A 20380-nucleotide genomic window follows, 5' to 3' on the forward strand; every position below is an offset into this window, starting at 1 on the left:
TATTAGCCTGGGGCTGTTTCAACATAAGGATATCCTAACGATAGTTCGAAACATTATTATTGACCTTACTTGATAATCGCCCTGGGCGAATTATTCTAATGGTTATTCTATTTGGTTTACGTTAATATAATATAATTTGTAGTATTTGTATGATTTAATAACATAATATTAACTTAAGTAATCTTTTTTGATATTAATATTATTTTCGCAAAAATAATCTAAATTTTAATTTAGATTTTGTATTATATTTTCGACTAATTTGAGTGAGAACTCAAATTATTCCAAATTTATCCGAATATTCGAATATATCTCAAACTTTGAGATTTATCTTTTACAGTCCTAATGAATACGCAACATTATGTTACGTTAGCTACTCCCTAATATCTTGTGTCATTAACAGACATTTAAATTTGATAGATTCTCTATAACTAGCATCTCTTATGACATTTCAGAAGCATCTCGTTAGTCGCGAGCATCTTCCTTAAGGAAATTATTCAAGCTACGCGTAGTAGAGCCATGCCGCTACGGCAACACAGTCGTAGGTAAAATTAACAGGCACAGCGCTTTTTAAAATTTCCATGTCGACATGCAAAATCGTCGAAGTTTCTTTTGTATTTTTTAACTTTTACATAGAACGATCAAAGTGGCTAAAATACTGTTATAAACTCACGATGCACGTCATTTTACGTCATTTTTAGTCAGCTTTTAAGACCGTTCTTACGGTTTTTATTAAAGCTTGATATTCGAAGAGTTTTATCTCGCATTTATAATAAATTATAAGTTATAATCCTCACGATTATCCTCAATTTTTTATGTACTTACTTGATGTACTACTTAGTATATGTATACACTACTTAGACATAGAAAAAAGTCCACTTATCTTCGTTAATTTTTTAGATATAACATTTTTTTCTATAATGTGCAATATTATAGTACCACGTATTACTTTTGCGAATAATATTTATTATCTTAGCTTCCTTTCAATAAACGATCTTTCAAAATTATTGCAAACTAGAAACCACATTGTTTTCCGCGCCGTTTAAACCATCTCGTGTAACTCCGTTTCCCAGATAGGACCTACATCACTTTAACTACTCGGAATTGCCTTCGTAAGATAAGCTCGGCGAGTCACTGGTCGCTGTTTTCTTCACGACGCGCATTTCCGGTGTATCGATAGCGATCGTTTCTCGTGCACGCGGTGCCATCAATTTTCGTAGAAAACTGGCTGCAACGTTTCGCCGCACGCACAGTAGATTACACCAGCATAAAGAGATAGACAAATGAAGATGGAACAAAGCACGAAACTGCACGGAAATAATGTGTGGATGAAGTATTCGATTTACCTAAAATGTCTGAGTCTCGGATACGTGCGTGAATCAAAAACGTCGAATACAGAGAAAATACGTCTCCTATAAAATTTATCTTAATGTTTGCGATAAATATACCTACGTCATAATATAAATTTTCAAAAAATAATGTGGTTCCATCGCTTTAATTTTTTATTTTCAACACATCCGCAGTTCCGTAATAAAATTATATTATTAAAAAGATATATGTCAACATATGTAGTCATCGAACGATATTCGAACAGCACTATTTTACAAAAGTACTGTCGTTAGCAATTTCATCGACTGACCGAACATGAAATTGCATGCCAGTCGCGTCGAAAATTTTTCGGAGATTTTACGAATTTACGAAAGATATAGGGCCGTCATTTGTTTCCCAAATGCGCAAATTCGATAGAATAAGTTGCGGTCGGGAACCGCACCGAATTAAAGGCGACGCTATGGCGGCAGCTGGCGAAAATAAAATCACGAGGGACAAAAAAAGCACTGAAAAGTAAACTGCGTCCAAACGCATGGTGGTAATCCAAATGCACTTGAAATTTAACGTGGCTACCGAGACTGATTTATCGTTCAAACCGACGATAAATTTACGCATCAATACCATTTTTATATCTGATATTATTATCTTTAACAGAATGTAATTTCTGGAAAATTATCCAATATACTCTTTGAAATGCTTCGAAATGCATTTATAAATGCAACGTATCGACGAAAAATCGATCCATCATAAATAAAATTGCGCATAAGGTACAATATATTTCAAATGGCTTCGCTTTCCTTTGATACCACCAATATAGCAAACGATTTCAGCGTTGCAACTTTCAAGTGCTTGCAGTTGCATCAAGTTAAGATCGTAATATAACATCAACAGTCGTGCAATATTTATTAAGAAGATATAAAATTAAATTTCGACTGAAATTAATTTGCAATAGTAACATTTTTCTTAGAATTAATGATATATGAATTTTCTTAATGTATATCTAAAAATATCAGAAAAAAATTATATTATATTATACAATAATTATAAGCTGAGATTTTACTTTGCGTATTTTAAAGAAATATTACAATTTAAATAATAAGATAATCATTTTGAAAAAAATGAGATAAATTCAGCTTCAAACAAAAAATATTAGAATTTATTAAATTATATGAAATTTTATTTCATAATTTAATTTTTATAATTTTTCATTGAATTTCTTTTTTTTATAAGACGATTATTCTAGAAACTAGAATCTTGTTAGAGAATACGTGTTGGTTGCAAATTCCGCTCACCACCTTTCTTGCGGTTTTAGCTGATGTAGAGAGAATCACTCCTCTTATGTGTTTTCTACTTTATCCTAGAAGATTTTGTATGGAAGCAGTTTAATAACATTAAGCTTTTTTAAAAAATATGAATATTATTTAATAGTTTCAAGAAACATTTTTCTGAAAAATAATAAAAGTATATAAACATATAATGCGGCACTGTAATGACTCAAAAGAACGTAATAGCAGATAAAATAAACAATAAATTGATTTCCGTTATCTCGTTGCCTAACGATGTACAAAGAAGAATTAAAGTAAACCATTATAAGGAAAAAGAGGGACGAATATTATTATGCACTAAGGAGTATTCGTACAAAGCCGGTTATCAAAAAAGAAAATAAGATCAGAGGAAATAGAAAGGTAAAAATAAATAAACGTTATGAAATATGCCGAGCAGTACTTTATTTCAGAGTATTCATTTCTTACTGTAGTAGGTATATTCGTAACGATGAAATATTACTTCGTCGACTTTCCTTAATTTATGTTAACTACATTGCATTTAGTATATTAAAAAACAAAGATATTGAAATGTAAAAAGTTTATCGATCGTATACCAAATCATGTAAATGGAAAATACATTAATTTCTGATTCTTTGAAGAATAGAATAAAAGAAAAATCTATGGTTAAGAAAGGATTCTCTAAGATATACACTTTAGAAATGATCACTACATTGTTTAATGAAGCGAAAAGAACATGTAAAGTGAAAAATAGAGATGGTATATAGTAATGTGGTAAATCTCTGGAATTTACGATCGGGTGCACTCGCACGGTTTTTCAAGTGGGCAATGCGCAAATAGACGAGCGAACGTATTCCAGAGACGGCGTTTCACCGATTCCGATATCTTGAAGGTTCAAAGGGCTGCCAGACATACTCCGCTGCTTGAAGATGCAAAGTGCAGGAGGACCTTCCCTTACGCTTCAATGGCCTGGATAACATCACGACGCTTCTGGGTAACGAAGAGGCACGGGATGTCATTCTCAAAGCTAAACGGTACGTCGGGAGATGGTCTTTGAAGGGCCACCCAGAGAGCCCGATTTTTCTTCTGATCGGTCGAATCGTTTGATTTAAGATACGGCAACTTTTACGATCATTCAGACCTTAATTGTAGTTTGAAATCGATTTTCCTTTTAATAGACAATTTGATCTATTATTCATCGCAATTGAAATATTCAATTACATCACGTGTCTTTACGCAAACAAGCTCCGAAAATTCGGAATAATTCCGAGAAAAGCCAATATTTATTTTGTCCATCGCGTTACGAAGAGCGATAGAAATGAAGGGTCTGTGTATTATCTTAGCTAAAAAAAATAAATGTGGTAGACGAGGCGTGACCTAATCATGTGCTTAGAGAAAATTAAGCGCATGAAACTTCCGAGAAGTTTCAATTCGACTGGTAGCAATAATGTGGCACTCTGAAACAGTGTACTAGCGGTGAAACAATCTCTGTAAGAGCTGTAATGCATCATGGCGTGCATCGTATGCAGTAATCAGACTGCACGACCGTTCTGGGGGAGGTGCACGATCTATTATATGCACGACGAATTTTATAATATTTATTCCTGCGACTCTAGAACAATCCACTGATCACAATAAATACTGACTACAACGTAAAAACAAATATGCAGTCGGTACAGGGGACTACTTGAAAATATCGTGATGTAAAATGACAAGTTTGAACATACATATAAGGCACACTAGATATCGAAGAAACAATGATAACTGAATCCCTTGAGTTAAATAACATTTTGTTATTTTCAACAATCTTCCATCTGTGTCCAAATGTAAATTAATCCATTTCTGTGGTTCATTTCAAAGTAAACATCCTTCGTATTAACGTATGCATTTAGTAAATAATAAACTAAATTTGAATCAAATTTAATACATTTTCTTGAATTAAATCGTTTAACTTCATTATTTCAGTCAAATTAACGACATATTAGACTTCGTTATATTTTAGTCAAATTATAATATAATAAGGTAGAAGCGACCTATAGAAATGATTAAAAAACAAAATTGGACACAATTTGACATTACGAATATAATGGTGTAATTATACCCACTGTGATCACTTAAATAGTCTACTTGCTTTTTGTATTTGCATGGATAGTCAAATCTTCATTATATCTCTCCATGTAAATATTGAAAATATCTCATATATTCTATTAATGTTCAGAAATGTTTTCTATTTTGAATCTGACCATCAGTTTTCAATGTTGGACTCAACAAAAATCGTAATGCTTAGATAAGCCACATTGGTTAAAGTTATATTCGTTTACGTCGCAAATTATGTAGATTAATTACGGTTATTTATATCTTCAAATATATTTTCATGACTTACTCGCGGTTGGGAGTTTATTAATGTTACAATGCGTCATTGTAATATAATCTCTGGTATAATAAAAAGTCTGTACCCTCCTACTTATTATGCAGACTGTTGTTTTTTATCGCATTAATGTGACACATTTAATTTATGCCGCATCACATTTGTTCCGTTGTGCGATTAAAAACTTTGCACAAAGGTTTTTGTATGGAGCTGAGAGGGGAAGCTTTCCTGGAAAATCTTTGATCCTCAGGTAAAAACAAGTTTACTAGTTTAAGCTCACTTGTTTATCTCGACTCCAAAGCGCCAGCAGACACTCCATACAGCGAGATAAACGTAGATAGTATTATATAGTGGAATAGGGCGTTTTGCAACTAATGCAAAGTATGCTTGTAATGTTTTACCGTATTGTAACTTTGTTTTATTTTGTTTTACAATTGCTAATTTTTATTTTACAATTGCACATTCTCTTTTTTCCTTTATTATTTCATATGAGTTAGTTATTAGTTTTACGCACACATGAGGTTTATTTTTTTTTATTCCTATATCAGAACTCTTTTTCTCATTTCCACCAAATATCAAACATACACCTATTTCTAACTTAAGTTCTAAAAGTGTATTTTAACCACAGAAAACAAACTTATTATATTCTTTATTGCTTTTTATGAAAAATTCTGAATTAATATAATTATTTTATTTTAATATAAATGAAATTATGATAAACTTTACGTAAAATAATGATTACAATTATATTGTTATATGTATAGATTGTGAATATATAATATAAGATCATAAAAAGTAATAAATAACGATTATCCTTGACGCAAAACTGCAATAAATAATTTTAAAAAACTGTGGATATACTCCTTATTATGTATATGGTTTATATATATATATCAATGTAACTAATATTTTTGTTTCATTGCAACCAGTTGTCACATTAATCAGAACAGCAGTCAGATTTAATGTGACACAAATGAACATTCGAGAGATTATCTATTTCTTTCATATCCTCGAGCGAGTAATTGTCACATTTGTTCACCAGCTCGCACTTTACGTCGCAGGTCCACGGTGTATCGCATAAATTTCACGTTACGTGGCGCCTCGTTGGGTGATACAAAGCGGCCAGACAAACGCCCATACGGGAACCGCGAGAGCGTGTGATTTTCTTTTTTTTTTTTGTAAATTCGCCGTAAATCCCGACCCCACGGATTTCTCTCCGTGGACACGCTGTATGGAAACGAGCTTACATGGGATTTAAGCGCGTTCATTTTATCTCGTTCGAGCGCCATCGTTTAAAATGCTCTTCTCAAAACAAATGGGAGCATTTCGTCGTCGTCGTCGTCGTCGTCGTCGTCGTCGTCGCTGACATAGTGACGCGTATCCTGCAACAAACGGAGAATTTCTGACAGAGGGATGAGGACTCTCCATGGTTCCGACTAAGCCACGGAGGACGAATGGACTGAATCGGAGCGGAAAGGGCGACGGATGAAGAGAGACTAGCCGAGCATGCAGTGACTACGTACAAAGGGACTGGCTAGATCGCGCATAATTTTGTTTCTATCGTGCCTAAATAGCCGGCAAAAGCGAATATCCTCTTCAAAGATGTCAAACTGCATTACCAGATTAATCATGATATCTGCTTTCTCTTTCTATCTCTATTTCTCTCTTTCTCTTTCTCGTTCTCTGTGTTTCTCTATGTTCCTTCCTTTCATGCCTCGAGAGAGAGAGATGCGTCATCCAATTACTGCACTAAATTTTGTAACGTAATTTAATTAGACGAGACGATATATGCGCTGAGAGATAATTTATCGTTCGTTTGCTTTCCTGCAACGATGATATAACTTTTAAGAAAGTGTCCTCCAATTTACTCTCATGATCCCCGCTATTTATCTTTAGATTAAACAACTACCTTCCAAGCTTCGGCATTCAAAGGTTTATGTTTATTTGGGCTTAAATACGGGAGAAAGCAAGTGCGCGACAAACAGCCGCAAAGATGACAGTTTCGAGCTTCTTCGTAGATCAGTTTCTTCGTGGCTTATCTTATTTAAACAGTTAAAGCAAAAGTGTTTGACGTGGTCAAAGATACCAGTAGATCGCGGTTAAGCCGCAGGATATCGGCTAGTGCTCGGAAGATATATTCTATTTGCAAAGCTTTCACAAGCAAGAGCTGCTAATTGTATCTCAAATAATACACCAGCAAGCGAAGAGGCGTTAATTAGTATGGAATTCTGTAGTAGGCGTGAGTAAATACAAGAAAGATCATTAATCCTATAAGCTATATGCTGTATACGTAATGTGAATGCTTTTTTAACGTTGTTCTTCATCCCTTGTTTAAGTTGATTTTGCATTGTCATGCTTTGTGACAGATTTAGTGTTACTAAATATTTATAAATTTTTAATGATAAATATATTTATAAGTTAATTATTATAAATAATTATTTATAGCAGATTTATTTATTATATTGTATCACCTAATTGTTTTCTTTTCGCTTGTAGCGTGATCCCGATTCTTTGAAGCTACAGGGCATGCACCCTGCCTGTACGGTCAGTGAACAGTTACCGAGTGTAATCACGTTACAAAGGACTGTCCTACATCGTGTGTAATTTAATTCATGGCTTACACGGTGCGAAAGCAAGGGCTAAGGCTCTGTGGCGTAACGCCACAGAGGTATATTAATATATAAGAATATACATGTATTACGTTACATACCGTGGCGATAGCATCGATAGGGAAATTCAATCGAATTATGTAGCGAATATGCATATAATAATCTAGAAATAAAAAGGTATATTCTCAATTTGTGTGCGTTATTCAATCGAAGTAAAAAAAAAAACAATTATATTAGATAATTTTTCTCTTTGATTGAAATAATTTATTATTATAATAATAACAATTAATCCTGGTTTATAAATGAATTAATCGCGGCGCACTGTTATTCGTATTGTAAGATAATTTGGTTTGCACCTCGTATACATTATCGCCAGGGTATTATTTCTTTCACAATGCCAAGAATTTTTCTCCGTTGCGCTAACAAGAAACTCGCATTCACAGCCTCAATTAACTTGTCGTTCAAACACTCTAACGATAACACATATATTAAGCCTGACAATAAAATATGAAATTAAACATGCATGCATGGATAAAATAAAAAAAATTCTTTTTTTTTTCTAATTTATAAAATATTAAAAAGAAAATTAATCAACTTGAATTAAAAAATCAACTTGAATTTAAAATAAAATTGCCTTAAATTTATGAAGAAGATTTATAAATAGAGTTATAAAAACCATGAATAAGAAATGACATACAGAATATAGAAATAGTCAGCCACTCCTTCTCGGTTCCGTTTAAATGGCCGCATTAAACTTGGACGTTCCTTTATAAACTTCCCAGAACATTTTACCTGACTATTAATAATTTATACATGCCAGAATACTAGAGCACGCTGAAAGCAGCGCTGGCAATCCGTATATGAAGATCGCGTAGGAGCTATCGTGAGAGTTCTACTACTTGTGACGAAATCTCGCAATCATCCACTCCTCCGGCAAGCGAAGCGCAACTCAATCGCAAGCGCTGTCGCCTGCTCGCATGTAATTTAGTTGACATGCTCCATGAGAGAGGAGAGAAAGAGAGAGAGAGAGAGAGAGAGAGAGAGAGAGAGAGAGAAATAAACAGACAGGGACTCATGGCGTTTCCGAAGCCGAGCACACAACTAGAGCCAGTTAAGGTGAATGTCGTTGTCGAAGACCTATAGTCGAAAGATACACAACGCGTGACGAGGCCAGCAGCTGCCTCTAGTGAATCCTGGTGTGCACGGTCACGATTCCACGTTGCTGCGGTATGTACCGGTGGATATTGATCCGACCGAAGTACGGCTCGGGTTTTGTGTCTCGTTCCCTTCGTGCGATCGTGTACATGTCCGTACGTGATTCGTACACCGACGATATCCCGGTTGCCTCTTTATCAGAAGCTCCTGCCAAGCTATTAGCCATTCAGCCAGCCAGCCTGTCTATCTGCCTGCCTGCCTGCTTATCTGTCTGAACCTTTAACTTTCCTTTTTAAACAGTTGGAGATTTCGAAAGTGTTCAGTTGCTTCCACATGAATTATCATTGTCAATTTGATCTTTTTTATCATAGGACGCAGAAATTTTTTCGAACAAATCATAAAATTTTAATCATTTTCCGTCTTAAAAAAAATTTCTTGTTTAGTCATTGTATTCAAGGGAAATATTTAGATAAAATATGATTTTTATATGATACTTTACAGTTAGTTATACAAAATGAAACTGTTTTTAATTGTAAATATATAGAAATTGTTCTATTAATATTTAGCTTTGTCTAGATCATTAAAACACTATCAATATCTCTCTATGTGATATAATTTTATGTATAATAGAAGGAAGATTTACTTAATGGTCCTTTGCTACCACGCCATCACTTTGACGTATATATAATCCTTTCTTTGCTCTTCAATATTCACTAATCTGTCAACCACGATTTATTTGCGCTTTAGTTTGCCGATCTAAATTTCATCATTATGCAAAGTACTTTATTGTAGCTGTCAATTCGTAATAATAGAAGAGCATATTTTCAAAAAATTTATGACTTAATTGATATTGATATGAGTTTAAAAACTTATCGGAAATAAACAATTTTTTTTAAATTACATTTTCTTCGCAAAATCTACGATTTCGCTCATTATAATATTTGTCATACTCACATTTTGGAATTGTGAATCCAAATGCATGCAGTTTTACTTCTAATTCCTAATAATGTTGCATTTTTTCAATAGTATTTTTCTTACACCAAGTATGACTATACTGAACAAATTAAATGATCCAGATCGCTTCATCAGTGTCAAGGAAGACAGAGCTTGCAGAATATTCACGATGCGCACATTACAGTTTGCCGTAGGTAATCATGTGACATAACTGCCCGTAAGCGTGCAGCCGACACCATTGCAGATTTATAGCTACCACCTTTCGCGTGATTATTCAGAAGTAGGCCTTTCATTCAGAGAGAATTTGCAATGGAAAATCGTGAGACACTGTATACCAAAATTAATCTCTAGTATAATACCCAGAGAAACATTTCAACGAAACGTATGCAGTACTAGAAAATGAAAAAGCATAGGATACAGTTGCATATATATATATATATTGCTATAAAAAGCAGACTGGTAAAATAATAAGAGAAATAGTAACAAAATTTGTGAGAAATCTACTTTGATAAAAAGTTTGATGAATTTAATTATACATTTTTAAACCTCTGATCTCACCGGCTTGATTTTAAGCCTGATAGTATAAAGTTTATAGCGGCAATATATACGCATAGATTTAATAACAAGCGAAGTTTATATATACATACATATAGCATCGTTTGCGAATATATGTATTAACCGTGACTGAATTTACATATTAGCCAGATGATACGTGAGATGGTGCTTATATTAAAAAGAAAAAGATCAATATACTTACTATAAGTGCTTTAATATTTTACACAATGTTCTCGCTGTTTAATGTAAAAATCTTTAATATTAAAAAAGTTTATCAAGACTTTGCGTTAGGAACACATAAAATTATTACATCAATTCTTATTAATAATAATAATTTTACAAAAATAAATTTTTGTAAAAATACCGTTAATTTTATAAATTTTGTGCAATTCATTTAGTTGATTTATTCAAAAACAGTCTTGTTTTTAATCTGAATAATGTTTATATAATGCAATTGATTTTGTGTTCTAATTTCTGCCATAGTGATACTCATAATTAATAAAAATCAAAGAAATTTTTATTTGGATTTGCAAAGGCTAAATTATTTCCACAGTGAAGACGTATTTTTTGAATTCTCTAATTCGATCGTTTTTATGCAAAAAGAATTTCTATATATGACAGATTTTCTTCAAAAAATTCATAAAAATAGAAAATAGATAATTTGGTCGGCAAAGGCTTCTTAGTTAAACAAATAATTATGTGAAGAAAGAAGTGCAAACGTCACTTTCTTGAATAAACTCGTACTGCTGAATCATTTATGCTCGCCGACAATTATTTTAATTAATGGTGCAACTTTCAGATCCGCAGAAAAAGGAGTGTATATATATATATATATATATATATATATATATATATATACCGAGGAAGCTTCTACGATCTCCGTGATATTTATTGGGGAACTTTAGCGGGAAGGAAAAATAGAATAAGGAATAAATGCGAACCGAGGGTCAAGTTGGCGTAAAAGCAGAAGAATATTGAAACGAGTTTCGTGGCCATAAATCGTCTCGTCCAGTCGGTCGCATATAGTTGCTCTACTTAACAGAAATTAAATAGGAGATGGAGATTTCCGAGAGTTTCTCAATCTCGAAACTTAATTTCTCAGGAGTTACCGCACTAGCTAAAAAAGTAACGATTCGTCTTATAGCAAATTATATCTTTTATCTTTACTTTAAAGTATAATTTAAGAAGAAACAATTAAGGACGAATAATAGTGTTTATACAATTGAGTTTGTTCTAATTTCATAGTAATACTTATATAATTAATAAAAATCAAAGAAATTTTGATTCCAGGATAATTTGAAAGATTTGATTGATGCTTCGCTATCCATCTATGAGAAGAGAACATTCTTCATGTTTACGCTGAGAAATTAATGAACATCTTCGGAAATGTATTAGGTAATTCCAATAATCATTTCGATAATGAAACCGAGCTCCAGATTGTTTCACCAACCCTTTTGCTTATGTAACGTTCTCGGAGATTGATGATATAATGCTGCTCGAGAGTGCAAGATCCGTGCATCGACCGATATAATTGTTCCAATTAACTTTTCCCCGGAAAATGCATCGGTAAATGACAAAGAGAACGTGCAGTTATATGTCATTCAATCAGCTGTGATAAGCATTAACAAACGTTTCATTTTTCGCTCGCAATTAATTCATTCGTTTCGTGTGTATTCATCTTCTTTCTTTTCATGACGTTCGTCTTCCTTCCGACTTCTCACCACGTCGTCTCTTTCGTTCTTCCTGTTAGATAATAGCAGTCACACTATTCGCGAAGACGAGCGTCGACCTATTTCTATCCTTTGCAATTACACGCAGCCGTTGTAATTAACTCCTTATCTGTCAGCGCACATATAACCCCGTTGAAATTAAATGCAATGCAATAGCAGTAGCTCAGCTGGTTAATCTCTGCGTGAATCAAGGCAGGTCTAATTTCCATGCCATTGATGAATGGAAAGATATTTATTTACTGTTTAATATAATCAATATTAATTGTATAAATCAATTAAAACTTAACTTCTTAAACTTAATTTCGAGCAACCTTTTTTTATATTAAACTTATATCTATAATGCATCTTCAATAATTCTTTATATTAATATTTTTTAATATATGCTTAGCTTTAAGAAATTAGATAGTAATTTACGAAGGCAGATTTTATTAAAAAATTTTAATAAACATTATTTTTAAAATTAATGTCGTTATTAAGAGTGCATTCCAATATTCATTGCCAATACTGAAAATTTATAGTTCGCGTTACGTATATACTACAGATCTTCGATATTGGTAGTGACTATCGAATGCAATTAAAATGTGAAGACAAAACATTTTTTCATATTTAAATTTATATTATAAAATACTTATAGCCAATTAAGAATAATACGATCTTGAATAATTATAAGGATAATAAGGGATTAAAGTAACGATAAAAGTAACAGCTGACTTCGTTGCCATTACTATAAAAACGTAACGACATTTCTTTGGATAAAGATAGAAAAAGTTATATACACATAGAAAAAGAACGGAGCGTTCCTGAAAGAAAGTAACAAAACGGTAATGGCGTATTACAAATAACACTTTACTTCTATCGACTCTGAATATACAGGATGTGATCCCAGAATGACCGCCAAATATTCCATATGCTGATACATACAGAACTGAACCGTCGTCTAACTTTCTACGAAAAGTCCTCTACCATTTTGTAATAGTTAACAAACTATTAATTAATAAAAATTGCCGAACATTGATTTTTAATAATTGTTTACTATCAACTTTACAGAAAAATAGCATGCGACAAAAATTGTTTATTTCTTCTCATAGAGTTCTGACAATATATTTTCAGAATTGTTTAATGCGGCATTTTCTCACGTTGCTAAAAATAGTCGCCAAAAAGAAAATGTAGTACTAAAAAGTTGATAAAAAGTTCTGAAAAAATTCTTAGAGCTCTCTGAGAAGAAAATAAACTTTTACCTCTTGCTGTTTTTCTGTAAAGTTGATAGTATTTGAGTAAAAAATTATTGAAGATATTTAACGATCTTCAGTAATTAATGTTTTGTTAACTATTGCAAAAATAGTAAAGGACTTTTCGATTCAGTTTAGTCCACTTTACCAGCACACGAAGTATTTAGCGATAATTCTGGAACACCCTGTATATGATTGTGCAAAAATCGAAATAAATGCTCAATAACTATGAGATAAAATTTTTACTTATTCTATATTTAATTTTTTATCACATTTTAAGATATTTGAAAGCATAGATTATATATATGCATTGATTAATCATTCTGTTATTTTGCTCTCTTCGTCAAGACAAATCTCTCATTTACACTACGCTTTATACTGTATAGCTTTAATTCTCACATATCCGCTTAAGTCTTGAAGAAGGATTAAGTCGACGTTTGTCTGCACGATTGTATCTTAAATGCAACTTATTATGTACTCGCGATAATTAATGTCGCCGACGTGACAGCCTAATTAATCGTTTATCGCTCGAAAAGGATCGGCCAGAACAAAGGAATTGTGCACTTAACGTCCTGTCTGTTTCTGCGATAGCGAAGCAATTAGCTGGAAGAGTATTCAAGTACGTACTTTATACGCGTACAAAGCATCCCGTGATATAATATAATTTATATCGTGATTTTCTTGCTGTTACAATTAAAAATCTGATAATTAGAACAAGCCTTAATGATTTATTAATTTTAATTTTTCAAAACAAGAAGAAAAGTTTAATTTTTACAATTTTTTATTTTCTCTCAATTTATTTAAAAAAATTATAAACAGCTTTAATTAATAAGGTAACTGATTAGAACATCAAAAAAAGGATCAAATAAAATATGAATTGTAAATTTTAAAAATTATTAGTGTAAAAGTTTTTTATTCTCTTGTGGTTTATTTGCATAATTAACATTTGTCAATTCAAGACGATCCTAAAGGATATTCCCTCTCATTAAAGGCTGCATGTTGAGTACACAGGTACAATGAATAAGGATGAGTGGATTCGAGCGGAATATCGAGCAGCAACAGAGACGAATAAACACGAAACTGCATAAACACGCATGCACAAGACTGAAATTATACCGAATCGAACTTGTGCTTTTAAGCATACCAATTGGTATTTCGCTATGTTAACTTGCTTTATACTTTGAATATATACATAATATATGCGTTACAAATCATATTACAGTCAAGTTAAACTCAATTGAATTTTAATTTTGCATTGGTTTCTGTAATAAGAATTAAATGCGTTATTAATTTTTGATAAGAAAATCACTACCGTTGCAGTTAAAAAAGTTTTGCAAGATGTAACAATAAACTATTTGTAACGTAGTATTCTCATATCCAAGAAATATTGTTTGGAAATCTCTTAGAATTCAATTTACATCAAAACAAATAAGTTTCAATTTCTGTCTCTTCGTGAACTACGTTCCCGAGTTACATTGCAGTGATAAGCATTCTAATTTAAGTGGAATCTATTGCGGTAAAATTACTGGCAATAGTATACCAAGGCAAGGTAGACAGGTTTCTCGTTACACGGAGAATTCGGCTACGTGACGTGACGTTGCACGCGAGGCACATTGCACGAAAAATATAATGTCGGCAAAATATAATGCGGATTCCGTTCCTGAAACTGCCAGCCGCATTGATCCCTATGCTGACGTCGCGTCGTGACGCGATGCCGAAAGTGAAACGTGCAATATTGTGTTCCGGGTTCGTTTATACAGTTACGTTGATGATAAACGAAGCGCATCCATGTAACGAGCACGCGCGGACTTCGAAACGCACGAATCGATCATGCCAATTATGCTGCGTTACGCATCATTATCACTCCGCCACGCGACCGATGTCCAGATTCCATCTCCTCCCTAATGCCCGGGTCCCGATATGCGAATACTTCGCGTACTATACGGCAACCGCGTGCGAAGTACCGTCGAAGAATTTTAATCGTCCGTTCCAATTAGAATCGAGATGACAATTTAGCTGTCGCGAAAAATTTCGTAAAAGCAACTCTAATCCCGCGCGCTCCCAATTCTCATATTTTTCCAATTTCCCATGAGGATAATTCAGTACTCCGCACTTCTACTTTTTCCCGGCCACACCGAATGAAACCTGTTTTAATTATTAAGATTGTCACTTCGTTTTTACTTATCATACGCTTTTTGTCACTTCACTTTTACTTATCATACGCTTTTTATCACTTCGCTTTTACTTATCTACGTTGTATCTTTCAAACGCGCGTCTCGCGTTTTTTAATTCGCGGAATTAATTCGCAGCAATTCGCAGCATAGAAATTGCACGATATTTCAAAACGAAAGCTTCGTTTTTTTTTTGTGAATCATGCGCGTCAGGGGTTAATCGTGCAAGCCGTCGCAAAAATAATCTGTACATGCGCGTGTGCCCTTCGTGAATTCTCGCGTCGCACGCCGCCGTCACTTCCGCACCCCACACACTTTGAATCTTAATGGCTCGATTTGTATTCACAACGAGGGGATGAATTTTTCATCGCTGTGTGAGACGTAAGGGGTATCGTTCTCGCCTCTCTCGTTGGACGTGCAACTCGAAAATGACCAATGGCGACCAGTATTTTGTTATGTCGTTCGGTGTATGCATTGGACCGGCGGTGCTATGTATTTTAACGAAAAAATAATAATAAAGAGAATTGACCTATAGTTTGACTACATGGATCAGGAAATAGTGGCATTTCAAGAAAAGTGGGTCAACATGCAATTACGTAGCGCGATAACAATCGCGATAAGCGCATAAAACTATTATAGAGAATTGTATTGAAAGTGTCAAATCAATTAAATGTTGTACTTTTTAATATACTAGTAATAAAAGAGAGTAGAGAAAAATACATGTCAGGTTTTGTTTTAAGTTTTATATTAAAATGTTTTATCAGTTTATATTTGTTTATGGCAAAATGAATATAACAATGGATTTTTTTCTATAGGGAATGTGAATGTATATAAAATGAAGGTTTTATGCTATTAATGAAGTTTATCGTAAATGCATCTATAAGTGCATTGTTAATAAAGTGCATGCTAGGTTGTACTTCTGACCAGTTAAATAAAACAGGACAAAATAGGTTTCACGTGTCAATAATTAATATTGTTCCAAACGTAACAATATTTGTGAGCTTACATATGGCAATCAATCAGTCAATCAAGTTTCTGTCGTTAATTTGTTTTATTGATGCTATCGAATAAATAATTTCAATCGTTATTTTAGAGAGTTACACAATATTGGAACAAATTTTGCAAATTCAGTTTGTAACATTGATTTAAATAAAAATATCTTTTGACATATTGACAGAATTCACTTTGATATACCTATCTTGTATAATTGACACAGTTTTACATCGGTAACTTTTCGTTCAATCTATAATATCATCTATAAGGATAATGACATCTAATAATTTTTTATCTGAAAGAATCTAAATTAATTATGAACAACTCATCTATTGGTCAGATGTATCGGCTATGTTTTTCCTTAATTAATTGCATATACAATTGATTATTACGCTGACGTTGGAGCTTAAAATTGTACAATATATATGTAAGCTTTAAACTCCAACGTCAACATAATAATTTATCTGCATAATTTTATCTGTAATTAATTAAAAAAGGATACAATCGGTGCATCTGATTAACAGATAAATAGTTGTCAATTATATAGAAAGGCTTGTTAACAGGAAATTGATAATATACATTTTTAAAAACCTAACTAATTTCAACCACATTGTTTAAAATAAATTTGACTTGCATATGAGGATAGTTTGGAATAATTGCGTATGAGATAAAGAAAGCAATTTAAATATGAAAGAAATATTAAAATGTAAATTTTTCGCGATAAAAACACAAATTAATTTATTCTTTTATATTACACATTTCAACGTCTGGACATTTTTCATCGTAATATATAAGTACGTTAGAGAGTATACTAATTATGATTTTTCTATTTTATTTTGGTAAATATTATTTTAACAAATTTACTTGTAAAGAATTAATATTACATTAATGTAATATCACACAAATTATGTATATAGATAGATAGTATACATCGGTAACATTTCAGCGGCAATACTAAACCACAACGTTTAATCGCCGCAATTCGATAATGTGAAAATTTACAAAACATTAACAATAATTGAACGTATTACGTGCTTTATCAGAAATATTTTTTCTAATTTAGTTCTTCCTGATTCTTTTTAATAATTCATTTCAATTCTTTTTACGTTGCACGAGAATCATAATTACAGTTTAATAATTTGTCGTGTGTTAAATTGTAGATTAATTTGCACAATTAAGATATTTTAAGTTGATCGGAAACTTCCGATCTATACCACGTTCGGTAGAATTTAGTCCCAATGTGTACCTATTAGCTATTGCCCGATTCGACCTGTAAGCCGACCGGCCATTTTAGACTGTCAATTAGATTAATTAGGAAAGACTAATTGTTCCCTCTGACCGTTGACTACAGGATCACCGACTACAAGGATCGATCTTGGGAGTTCACCAACTGAAACGCGAAGACCCTTCCGTTCGTAATTTAGTCGGGAGTTTAACATGAACGGCTTCTGCTATCTGCATGTTAATGCCTATTATTGTATACAAGTCAAGTAATTCGGCTTTCATCATATCCGATAATAGTGAACCGCTTATAACACGAAAATATATATAATATATACAAAATATGATTTTATTCTAATTTTTTACGTTACAACGTTAATATACAAATATAAATAAACATGTAACGCGCCATAGAGAGATCATTTCTAACTCCATTTAAATAAAGCATGTAGAGCGTGCAGAGAGCAAGAGAAATATTGCGGTAACGGTGCAGTCGACAATATCGCGAAAACATGTACACGTATGTTTGCGCTCGACGTTTTGTATCGACTGTTCCAGGAATAATTCAACGGGTCATGCTGTTCTTATAAGCAAAATGCTTACACATTTTTTTCCGATACTACATGCAACAGTTTATCCCTGTCGATATTTAACACTTTGAGCCAGATTTCCTGCCAATTTTTATCTCACCAGATTTGAATCGTACAGTCCAGCAATAAAATTTAAGGGAAGAGAAAAGAAGAAAGAAAAAAAATTAAAACAAGATTTATATATATATATATATATAAATAAATATGTTTTACGAAAGAAGAATATTATTAAAAGAGAAATAGAGAGACGAGAGAAAGAAGAAATGGAAAGATTAATGCTTTATCAAATCATTTAAGAATATATTAGATTTTTAACAAAATAAAAAAATACAAACTTTTTTATATTTGTATTTAAAAGTAATACAAAAAAGTGACAAATTAGAAACTGGATCCAAAATTATTTTAATAAAAAGTAGACATGTTTTTAATAAATAATTAAAATAAGAATATTTAAATTAAAAAATTGTATTGTTAAATATATTAATGTTGACCCTATTAAACTGTTTCATATATATATGTAACATCCATTTTTATATGAAAAGTATAAATTTTCAATTTCAGTTACTTTTTGTATATAGATACATAGACTGTACTTGATACATACTTAAAGATGTAATACGAGGCGCATTTGAGATTAGAATGCGACTTTTGCCTTCTTTACTCTTATAAGTTATTTCCGCTTAAGAGGGACTCGAAGTTCATCATCTTATTGATGCATAGAACTCATAAAATGTCCCCCGGGAATTCTGTGTTCAAGAGAGCGGAGCAAACTTTTAGTAAAGCCGACTGAATCTCGAGCGCGTATATCCGGAAGCGAGAGAAAGGGCGACGACGCTATGCCGCGCGTTGCACTGATCGAGTCGCTCTCGTTGATCTGCTTTGCGGCCCACGAACGTAATCGGACGAACTTTAATTGCCTCCACGGCTAGCGACAGTGCGGGAGGGAGGTCAAAAAGTTAGCGGAAAACGGAAGGATCCATTAGCGAGCCGATATTCCCGGCCTTCGAGTCCGGGAAAGGCCGTCGGGAATTTTCTCGTATTATCTCGAAGCTGCTATCCACTTATCCTCCCATTTCCCCCGTTTTTCGTCGACTTTGCCGTCAGCTTTGTGTACCCATCGTCGCCGCGTTGTTCCATCCTTCGTCCGCGGGTCACTGGATATCGGATTTTCGAATAGCTATCACGAATCAGGAAGGCAATTGCCGAACACGAGATAACACCGGCGTCTCATCGTTGACTTTTTAATCTTTTAACCAATACCTTGGCGGACGCTGCTTATCGGCAAACTGGTCTTGCATATAATCGTCAACCAACTTATTAGCAACGTCATTCACGCGTACGAAAGCAATTACGCAAACTTTCTCGAGGAGAATATGTTTCCAAATGTATCCGAATTCAATGGTACATCAGATCGGGCGATTCAGCAAATAGAGGTCTGAACAGAGACTCTTGCATGGGTTAGCCAAATGGAGTACGAGAGATTGCCAATATGAGATAGAGGTACATGCGACGAGACAAGGATTTCAAGCTTACTGATGTGTTTGTTGTGGAAAAATCGTACCAATAATTTTATTGGACAACAGCTTCATTACTTTGAAGAAAAACTTTACAAATGCATTTTCTAAATTGTATGATATTTGTACAAATCATTTCAAAGAAGATGGAGGTGATCGGCAACGAAATACTGTTTGAAAAAATTATTTGAAATTTAAATTTTATAATGTTATATAATAATAATAAAAAAAAGAGAGAGAGAAAGAAAGAACTTTTCTAATAACTAAACAATAAATTTTTGATTCTAAATGTAGTAATTGTTAAATCTTGAATATTTATTTTTGTTTCATGAATATTCTCTTTTAATAAATTTAAAAAAAAACAAGAATATAAAACTGTGTTTTCAGAGCGAGGCAAAATACACCATTAAAGTATTTGAAATACAAAATAAAAAATATTTTTGCTCCGCTAAAATACAAAATACGAATTGTATTTCAAATATGTTTATGTTTATTTTTACGTTTATGTTTATCTCATTAAACTTTGTTAATTCAACATTAAATAAATCATTAATTAACGCCATTAATAATTCTATTTATCTGATACTTTGCCTCCAATTCAAATAGCTAAATGTATAGCTCCGAAGGAGCATCATTTTCCTTAAAAAAAAAAAAGAAAGAGGATTTTATTTTATTAGATGAG

At 32.9% G+C, this 20380-nt stretch overlaps 1 protein-coding gene and 1 long non-coding RNA gene across 17 annotated transcripts in view; both read left to right on the plus strand.

Moving 5' to 3' along the window:
- Positions 1 to 8144, plus strand: part of LOC147910413 (uncharacterized) — a 44709-nt gene extending 36565 nt beyond the window's left edge. Inside the window, exon 2 of the long non-coding RNA XR_015544242.1 lies at positions 7474 to 8144. This is a non-coding gene — a long non-coding RNA (uncharacterized LOC147910413). The remainder of the gene's footprint in view (positions 1 to 7473) is intronic.
- LOC105145084 (uncharacterized) overlaps positions 1 to 20380 on the plus strand; it is a 160254-nt gene that overhangs the window by 59702 nt on the left and 80172 nt on the right. The window lies entirely within an intron of this gene.

Source organism: Acromyrmex echinatior, chromosome 2, assembly GCF_024713525.1.
Source record: "Acromyrmex echinatior isolate Ae372 chromosome 2, ASM2471352v2, whole genome shotgun sequence".
In the NCBI taxonomy this organism is placed as follows: Eukaryota; Metazoa; Arthropoda; class Insecta; order Hymenoptera; family Formicidae; genus Acromyrmex; species Acromyrmex echinatior.